This window comes from Dermacentor albipictus, chromosome 1, assembly GCF_038994185.2.
Source record: "Dermacentor albipictus isolate Rhodes 1998 colony chromosome 1, USDA_Dalb.pri_finalv2, whole genome shotgun sequence".
Taxonomy (NCBI): domain Eukaryota; kingdom Metazoa; phylum Arthropoda; class Arachnida; order Ixodida; family Ixodidae; genus Dermacentor; species Dermacentor albipictus.
The window spans coordinates 307,862,668-307,873,202 of NC_091821.1; the positions used below are offsets into that span (position 1 = coordinate 307,862,668).

A 10,535-nucleotide genomic window follows, 5' to 3' on the forward strand; every position below is an offset into this window, starting at 1 on the left:
TTATTATTGTTGTTGTTGTTGTTGTTGTTGTTGTTGTTGTTGTTGTTGTTGTTGTTGTTGTTGTTGTTGTTGTTGTTGTTGTTGTTGTTGTTATTATTATTATTATTATTCGGGTTTCTTCAGAAGCGAAAGAAAAAACGAAAAAACGATGAAGTGTACATTCATGCCATAAAAGCTACGTACAGCAAACACCGAACATCTGAGCAAACAGCTGTATCGTTGACTGAATATGCTAAACTTCGTTATTTGTGTAAATATAAGCGCAGCCTCAACAAAGAAAGAAAAACGCCGCGTTGCTCAAGATATCACCACGATGCTTTTTACATGCTGTTTGTCTTCCAGACGCCACAATTATTTACACATAAGTGCATCTTTGTACGTGAGACAGCAGGTACGCAAAAAACATTCATCATGATCACCAGCCTATACTTATATTCACTGCAGGACGAAGGCCTCTCTCAGCGATCACCAATTACCTCCGTTTTGAGCTAGCTGATTCTAAGTTGTACCTGCCAATTTTTAAATTACGTCACCCATCCTAATTTCCTGACCTCCTTGACTGCGCTTGGCATCCGCAAAGATTTAATATATCTGTAGCAATATTCATCATCATCATCAGCCTCGTTACGCCCACTGCAGGGTAAAGGCCTCTCCCATACTTCTCCAACAACCCCGGTCATGTACTAATTGTGGCCATGTCGTCCCTGCAAACTTCTTAATCTCATCCGCCCACCTAACTTTCTGCCGCCCCCAGCTACGCTTCCCTTCCCTTGTAATCCAGTCCGTAACCCTTAATGACCATCGGTTATCTTCCCTCCTCATTACATGTCCTGCCCATGCCCATTTCATTTTCTTGATTTCAACTAAGATGTCATTAACTCGCGTTTATTCCCTCACCCAATACCGACGCCTCACATTATGGAACAGGTGCAGTCTTGTACCAGAAATGTCCAGAAGCATCCGGCCGAGAAAAGCGACATGTAGTAGGCTACTACAGCTACACCCTCAAGCCACCTGAAGTCAACTACACCACTACTGAAAAGGAAGCTCTTGCTGTCCTTAAAGCAATTCAGTACTTCCGTACGTACCTAGAAGGTGCGAAGTTTACTTTGTTCACGGATCACCAGGCACTCACTCATCTCTTGAATATGACCCAACCTAAGGGACGTATCGCCAGATGGGTGAACTACTTGCAGCAGTTTGATTTCACCATCTCCCACAGACCTGGACCCCTTTTGACTGATGCAGATGCATTGTCTAGACTGATGATACAGGCCAATAAAGAACAATCGGAAGAGATCAATGAAGTAAAATTGTGGGAAGGCACTGAACAATTAAATTTTATGGCAGGTCGCTATCAAGTCCCGCCAACGCTGGTTCCCAGGGTGCTTTATTTGTACCACGATAGCCCAGAATCTGGAGGACACGACGGATTTTGGCGCACCTACAACAAGCTAGTCAAGAGATTTACGTGGCCTCACATGAAAGAAGACGTCAATCAATACGTTCGTTCATGCCACATTTGTCAAGTCAACAAAGTGAAATACAAGCAGCCTACGGACGCCATGATAATACCTTGCCACTCGAACGTGCCTTTTGAAGTTATACACCTGGATTTTGCCGAGCTAAATAAGAAACGAGAAGGAGTCCGAAAAACGCAAGCTTTTCTTCTGGCCATAGATGAGTGCACCAGGATGGTCGCGGCACGGGCAGGACAAGAAGATGCGAATAGTGTCATCGCCCTCCTCCATCGGGATATGTTTAGGACAACCAGGAAGATCGTATGTGACAACGGACCAGCGTTCAAGAGTGAAAAATTAGCAAGGTGGGCTCGAGACCACAATATATCAATCAAATTCTGTGCACCATACCATCCCGCGGCGAATGGGCTTGCAGAGCGGGCTATACGAGATGTGAAGCAATACATCAGGATGTACGATAGTTTCCCTGGTGGATGGACATGCTCTTTAGAAGCAGCTGTAAGACATCACAATCGCTCCTACACCAGTGGCTTGGGATGCAGCCCGCAGTTCGCTTCTTCAGGAGAGACCCCTATTCTTCAAGCGGACCTTGAGCTGGGGCTGCTAGAAAATCTCAAGATCGTCGAGGAAAGGAAACAAAAATCACAGGAGGAGAGGTACCGTAAACGAATGAAAAAAAATTTTGACAAGAGACATTGCTCAGTTATCCCAGACATTCAAGTCGCCGACCTCATCCTAGTTAGGAAAGGAGTAAGAGAATCCAGTGCCAAATTTTATGGTCCTTACTCTGTGACAAAGACAGCCACTCAGAAAGGAATATTGAAGAGTGTGGTACATTGGTGAACGGGGCTCAGTTGAATGTGCTTCGATTGGAAACGTTTTCAAGTATTACCCCAGGAGGGGTTAGCAAAAGAAACCTGGAAGGGTGAAGCGGTATGAGCCTTCGAATAGAAGATGAAGAAGCGCGGGAACCGGGGGGACAGAGGAAGAGAAGAAAGAAGTGAGAAATAAATGTAGACGAGATGGACGCCAGTTCCACAGCAATGCTTTAAGTCTACTGTGTCCTTTAACTAGGAACGCTACACGGTTATCTTCCCTCCTCATTACATGTCCTGCCCATGCCCATTTCTTTTTCTTGATTTCAACTAAGATGTCATTAACTCGCATTTATTCCCTCACCCAATCTGCTCTTTTCTTATCCCTTAACGTTACACCCATCATTCTTCTTTCCATAGCTCATTGCGTCGTCCTCAATTTAAGTAGAACCCTTTTCGCAAGCCTCCAGGTTTCTGCCCCGTAGGTGAGTACTGGTAAGACACAGCTATTATACACTTTTCTCTTGAGGGATAATGGCAGCCTGCTGTTCATGATCAATATTCATGATCAATAGCAATATTACTCGATATCATAATGCACGAAAGTCACAGCAACATGCAATAAATTGGCACGTTGTTTGGTTCGCAGGCGAACTGTGTGGCTGCTTCCCCACCCCCCAAAAAGAAAGAAACAAAGTCGTACAGCTACTCACTCCCCGCAAGGCCGAGAGGTGCGCGCCAAGTGCGGCACTGTGCACACGGCGGCCCGCGGAGCTGGCTCATAAAAGTGGGCGCCTTCTTCTTCTCGGATAATAACGCCCGCTGCGCTGTTTGCACAGCTAGCCTACGCACCACTCGACAAGGCACCTCAATGTCTACGCAGCCATCTCATAGAATAAAGAACAACTTTAGAGAAGGGGAACTGTACCTTTGGCAGTGGTTCGAAAATAAGCAGCGGCAGCGCATGGAACTAACTTTCGGGGACGCCAGATGACGTTGCTCAATCCGGAAGCGGAAGTGCAAACTTTTTTTTTTTAGCGCAAAATTCAATATGGCCGTTTTTTGCCGGTCGCGTGCGCTGGTACGTGCCGTGCTTGCCCTGCAGGCTATGCGGCATGCCTCAATGCCTTCGCTGCCGCTTAGCTGGTGCGTTCTAATTGCCAAGAGCCTCTACTGACGCCCATACAAACAAGCCACAAGTGAGTGAACAGAACGCGCGACTTTATTGGCAGAAGACAAGCAGTGTACATCCTCGTGCAATAGCAGAAATAAAATTTGCATGTCGAGATACGCTGGAATCATTGACGCGAGCTCGTAAACGGCTCACCGTCGTCGTCGCACGTGGTGGTCAGGTTAACGAGCAAGAACCAGCAGCGGAAGCATATTGGACAGAGTGTGCCACTTATTTGCAGCGACAGTCGCCGTTAAAAATGCCCAAATTGCATTGCGAAGCAATCGGGAGACGCAGGCATCTGCTGCCGCAGCCTACACAGCGACATGGGCTACCCCAGATTTTAGCCGTTCACTCCTTTCCAACCTGCACGTTTCTTTTCTTTCGGGGGCCGCTAATGTGTGGCTCACACTTGGTGTCTCACATTGTCTCGCTATGGACAAGTCGCTTTCGTGGGCATCGCCTCCATCAGCTACTTTTGCGGGCCTTTCCACCCATGTAGCTATCAACTTCATACGCATCGGACTATGTAAGCACGTATGCTGGTCTCCGTTCATGCCTAATCGCGGCCGAGAAAGGCCAGAGGCACAATATGCCCATTGCTGCAGCAAGAAAGCGCGAACGGGGAGCACGAATCACGGTGCATGAAAATTGGGAGTCTATGTCGCTGTGCAGGCTGCAGGAGCGAATGCTTACTTCGAGAGACTGCTTCCCAGTGCAACCGACCAGGCCGCAATATTCTAAAAACATAACACTGCGACCATAACCAAGTGACATAACAGCAAAATTAAACAGCAATCAGTCACCGCATGAGGTTCAGACAATACGTTATACATTGGCGACGAACTATATGGCAACAGTGAGCATTCACATACACGGGTCTCTTAGGGTACATTGAGCTGCCTACCTACAGGCGTAGTGCCCGACTTCGTCGCACGTGGTGGTCTACTAACGAGCAACAACCAGCAGCAGAAACAGATTGGACAGAGTGTCCCACCTGTTTGCGGCGACAGTCGCTGTTAAAGATGAGCAATTTGCAGTGCAAAGCAGTCGGGTGACGCAGGCATCTGCTGCCGCAGCCTACACAGTGACATGGACTACCCATCATTTTAGCATTGACACCTTTCCAGCCTGCATGTTTCTTTCTTTTGGAGGCCGCTAATGTGTGGCTCACACTTGGTGTCCCACATTGTCTCAATATGGACAAGTCGCTTTCGTGGGCATCACCTTCATCAGCCACTTTTGCGGGCCTTTCCACCCAACTTCATACAGGTCCGACCATGTAAGCACTTATGCTGGTCTCTGTTCATGCCTCATCGCGGCCGAGAAAGGCCAGAGGCACAATTTGCCCATGGCTGCAGCAGGAAAGGGTGAATGGGGAGCACGAATCACGGTATGCGTAAATTGGGAGTCTATGTCGCTGTGCAGACTGCAGGATCAAATTCTTACTTCGAGAGGCTGCTTCCCAGTTCAACCGACCAGGCCGCAATATTCGAAAAACATAACACTGCGACCATAATCAAGTGACATAACAGCAAAATTAAACAGCAATCAGTCACCGCATGAGGTTCAGACAATACATCATACATTGGCGACGAACCATATGGCAACAGTGAGCATTCACATACACGGGTCTCTTAGGGTACATTGAGCTGCCTACCTACAGGCGTAGTGCCCGACTTCGTCGCACGTGGTGGTCTACTAACGAGCAACAACCAGCAGCAGAAACAGATTGGACAGAGTGTCCCACCTGTTTGCGGCGACAGTCGCTGTTAAAGATGAGCAACTTGCAGTGCAAAGCAGTCGGGTGACGCAGGCATCTGCTGCCGCAGCCTACACAGCGACATGGACTACCCATCATTTTAGCATTGACTCCTTTCCAGCCTGCATGTTTCTTTTCTTTTGGAGGCCGCTAATGTGTGGCTCACACTTGGTGTCCCACATTGTCTCAATATGGACAAGTCGCTTTCGTGGGCATCACCTTCATCAGCCACTTTTGCGGGCCTTTCCACCCAACTTCATACAGGTCCGACCATGTAAGCACTTATGCTGGTCTCCGTTCATGCCTAATCGCGGCCGAGAAAGGCCAGAGGCACAATTTGCCCATGGCTGCAGCAGGAAAGGGTGAATGGGGAGCACGAATCACGGTGTGCGTAAATTGGGAGTCTATGTCGCTGTGCAGACTGCAGGATCAAATTCTTACTTCGAGAGGCTGCTTCCCAGTTCAACCGACCAGGCCGCAATATTCGAAAAACATAACACTGCGACCATAATCAAGTGACATAACAGCAAAATTAAACAGCAATCAGTCACCGCATGAGGTTCAGACAATACATCATACATTGGCGACGAACCATATGGCAACAGTGAGCATTCACATACACGGGTCTCTTAGGGTACATTGAGCTGCCTACCTACAGGCGTAGTGCCCGACTTCGTCGCACGTGGTGGTCTACTAACGAGCAACAACCAGCAGCAGAAACAGATTGGACAGAGTGTCCCACCTGTTTGCGGCGACAGTCGCTGTTAAAGATGAGCAACTTGCAGTGCAAAGCAGTCGGGTGACGCAGGCATCTGCTGCCGCAGCCTACACAGCGACATGGACTACCCATCATTTTAGCATTGACTCCTTTCCAGCCTGCATGTTTCTTTTCTTTTGGAGGCCGCTAATGTGTGGCTCACACTTGGTGTCCCACATTGTCTCAATATGGACAAGTCGCTTTCGTGGGCATCACCTTCATCGGCCACTTTTGCGGGCCTTTCCACCCAACTTCATACACGTCCGACCATGTAAGCACTTATGCTGGTCTCCGTTCATGCCTAATCGCGGCCGAGAAAGGCCAGAGGCACAATTTGCCCATGGCTGCAGCAGGAAAGGGTGAACGGGGAGCACGAATCACGGTGTGCGTAAATTGGGAGTCTATGTCGCTGTGCAGACTGCAGGATCAAATTCTTACTTCGAGAGGCTGCTTCCCAGTGCAACCGACCAGGCAGCAATATTCGAAAAACATAAAACTGCGACCGTAACCAAGTGACATAACAGCAAAATTAAACGGCAATCAGTCACCGCTTGAGGTTGACAATACATTATACATTGGCTACGTACCATCTTACAGGCATAATGCTTGCCTTTGTCACATGTGGTGGTCTGGTAACGAGCGACAACCTGCGGTACAAACAGATTGGACAGAGCCTTGCACCTGTTTGAACCAACAGTTGCCGTTGAAGATGAGCAACTTCCATTGCGAAGCAATCAGGTGACGCAGGCATCTGCTGCCGCAACCAACACAGCAACATGGACTACCCGGCATTTTAGCGTTAACTCCTTTCCAACCTGCACATTTATTTTCTTTCGGGGGCCGCTATGTGTGGCTCACACTTTGTGTCCCACTTTGTCGCAATGTGGACAAGTCGCTTTTGTGGGCATCACCTTCGGCAGCCATTCTTGCGGGCCTTTCCACCCATACGGCTATCAACTTCATACACTTCGAACCATGTAAGCACATATGCTGGTCTCCGTTTTGAGCAAATCATGGCCGAGGTAGGCCACAAGCACAATTTGCCCATGGCTGCAGCAGGCCAGAACGAACGGGGCGCACCAGTTACGGTGTGTGTATACTGGGAGTCTATGTCGCTTTGCGGACTGCAGGAGCAAATGCTTACCTCGAGGGACTGCTTACCAATGCAACTGACCAGGCCCCCACATCTGTAACACAGTTACCACAACCAAGTGTGGCAGCAAAACCAGATTCTGCAATCAATCACTTCACTGTAGCTTGCACAAAGACCCAGGCTATCAAGGAAGAGGAGCAATCATCAACGAGACTAGGAATATGGAAAATGAGAAAGCTTGCATTCAAGAGAGAAGCCACTCTGCTCTGCAAGCATTGAAGGCTAAAAACACCAAGAAAAGTAAAATGGTGCATAGCACATGTGCATAGGTTAATGCAAGACGCATGCCGATGCTGCATCAGCTATTTCAGGAGAGTAATTGCGCATGACAACATACACTAGAAGATACTGCTACAGATATGTTAGGCTGCTAGACAGTGACTGGTATTAAGTATCAGCGAAATATCCAAATATAAAGGTTGACCTTTATATTTGGATGAGGATGAATAACCTCTAACAAAAATGGGCAATGAGAAAGCTTGCATTTATAGAAGAAAAATTACACTTCGCACAAACGGAATTAACATGGCTTGGAAGCTGATTAAGGACGAACTGATGAAACTCAATCTTTTGGCCAGCGTCGTCCGTGCTTGGTCAGATGTTGCAGGTGCATCTGAAGACGAAGAATTTCTAGAAAGTCCTTTTTGAGTTACTTGGATGACTCAGCCAAATGTCCGTGCTGGTGGAATGGTGGCTGAAGCTCTTTGCAGTCTTAACACAGTCCTTTGCAGACTTGATATCTCATCCATATTCTTGTGCATGTGCTTCTTTGTTCTTGGTGTAAAAGCCTTGCAAATTCGGATCCAGCCCCTTCCTGTTGGTGCAGATAGGAGCTCCTGTGATGACCAAGATGTGCTTGGCATAGACTCTGTTGGGGCAAAACGGTGACACGTGAGATATAGCACAGATTAGCCAAATTTATGTGGGTTTTATATGTTCGAACCAATTATACTGAACCATATATATGAACAAACATTCATATCTGCTGCAAACGGCAAGCCAATACAGCATAGATCAAACATATTTATTTCTGAACCATATGTTGTTTACCTTGTAGTAGTAGCCAATGTCCACACAATGACCTTGTCGTAGCAGGCAGCAGCTTCTGTTTAGTGCGTGGAGTGTGTTGCTTTATACTGGTGCCGTCCTCATTACTGCATGTCTGGAACAGAAATTTTGACTGAATCAGAAATTGAAAAAGCAAAGTTTTGCAATATGAAATGCAAAAAGGTGTGACATATATGTTGTAATGATTTGCGACTACAGAACACATGCAAATGTACACTGTCTATTCTAGGGTGCTTAAGCAGCATGTTAAATAAATATTGCTATTGCCCATAAAATTGATGTCTGCCTAACTACAATGCATGTCAACAGCGCAAGTACTATTAAGATCACAAATGAGAACATTTGTGGGTTCATTTATGCTCTAGAAGTGATCACACTGCTAGTTACTCAAGCAAATGCATGAAAGTCATGAAGCTATTAGAACTGATGCATTATTTTTCTCCACGAACGTGACGCACCGCTTCACTACTGCAAAAATAAATGCCCTACGGTAAACCAATCTGAACAGCAAGAACATTTGGAACCAACAAGTACGAAATATGGGTATCATGCTTGCAACTGTTTAATACATTAAATTCTGTACTTTCACTTCATTTTACCAAAGGATTATTCGGTTTTGTGGACGACAGACGTTGCCGGCCGACTCGAAAAAAAGTTTAATCTGTATATTGATAAGGCTACTCAGTCACCTACAACCACGGCTACAATAACATGAAAAATGAGACGCGCGTTCCGATATCGCTCTTTCTTTCCTGGTTGTGTGTGTAAACCAAACGACAGCCTCGCAAGTAAAGGTTTATTTAGGAAACAGCAACTGAGATCCTCACTGCCCATATGTAATGCAAGATCTAGTTCGTTAACTTGTGCCCGCCTGGAAGGTAATGAGACAGATATTATATAACGATTGAAGCAGCGGTGTTAAACGACTCACCGTTATTGCCGTTGTCAGCCGCAGCAAAATCCAGCTCCCGTTTCGATGCAGACCTGTTCCGAATGGCTCACGACCGAAACCCAACTGCCGGGCTTACATGTCCGCTTGCAAACACGTAACTTCACCCCAAGTTACATAGAAGCGCAAGAAACTAGTTTTAGAAACAAAGAAGCAACCAGTCTTGAGTGTACGAACGAATGAATCCGTGCCGCCGTGCACTCGGAAATACCGGTAAAAATTTTAAATCCAGGCCAGAGGTCACGTGAAAGATCGATGATGCTGAACGCTATTTGCGTTCATAATGGCGAAGAAACAATAAACTTACTAACAAAGAGTACAATATCTAATTAGCAATGATAATTTTGCCCTGTTTTTATGTAAAAGAAAATGCTTCGGTAATTGTAAGAGAAAGTTTGTAAGATAAAATTGCGCTTATTACGACGCCTCTACCGGGAAATGTTGGAACTAACGAACGAATCCCGAGGTGATCCTACTAGGTCGGCTTTGTTAGCAGCGGCGCGCGGTCGATTTTTTCGCCCTCTGTGGCCATTAGTTGAACTTGAGAGTGTACGGGGCCTGGCCATCTGCGAGCCGCAGCGAGATTTTAGGTTAGGGGACGCAAGCGGCTTGCGTACGCAAGAATCAGGGGCAACGGTACTGCGCATGCGCAGACCCAGACGTAAGGGTAGGGAAGAGGAAAGCCTGGTCACCGCACCGTCTGCACTCGCGGCAACGAACTGTGGCAACGAAGGGAAAGCTACGGGCGCGTGGCTGCTATACGTGTGTTACGGCGCCAAGTAGTCCGCCAGCGTTTGGCATTGCTCGGAAGAAACGCTGAATGGATGCAGCTTCACGTGCGACGGTTTCGCGTTTGCCCAGACGCGGAAGGGAAAAGCCGCAAAATAAGTAAACTTTCACGTTCGGTGGTGCACTTCATTTACCTGTTGCTAATAAGGTGTTTATGTTTTCCCTTCCCCTGCTTAAACGAACCTGGATTAAAACGCGGGACTCTTTTTAGAAGCGCTCTCACCTGTGCGCGCTGTGCCTCCGTAGCTTTCCCTTCGTTGCCACCCGCAGTTGCCCGCGAGCTCGGCTGACACCTGAACAGGCGTGAGTGGAATGCGGCTGCACGACGCTTTCCTCGTAGCCTCTTGACAGCGCGACTTATTGACTTGCTCAGATGCTTCGCGACCTCAGCGGTGCTGCCGGAGAAGCGCCGCCAATGCATTATAGTGGCACACATCAACAGCGACTAACGTTTTCTCAGCCGTGTAAAGGTGGGCAAACACCGCCGTCGCTGGCTCCGGCTTCATTAGGGCGCTCGTTCCCGCGAGCAAAAACAGCGCTTTCCTTCTGTGCCATTGTGAAATCCCGATCAAGCCCGCATTATCTCGTTT

General features: G+C 47.5%; 1 protein-coding gene and 1 long non-coding RNA gene across 2 annotated transcripts in view; both read right to left on the reverse strand.

The window, feature by feature from the left end:
• LOC139057327 (uncharacterized) overlaps positions 1-10,302 on the reverse strand; it is a 63,261-nt gene extending 52,959 nt beyond the window's left edge. Inside the window, exon 1 of the mRNA XM_070535289.1 lies at positions 10,169-10,302. The gene's annotated coding sequence lies outside the window, so the exon portion shown is untranslated. The remainder of the gene's footprint in view (positions 1-10,168) is intronic.
• Positions 7,676-9,223, reverse strand: LOC139057322 (uncharacterized). Its single transcript, XR_011512687.1, has 3 exons — positions 9,139-9,223; positions 8,190-8,301; positions 7,676-8,007 (listed from the first exon to the last, which is right to left on the reverse strand). It is a non-coding gene; the product is annotated as an uncharacterized lncRNA (long non-coding RNA).
• Positions 10,303-10,535: the final 233 nt, after the last annotated feature.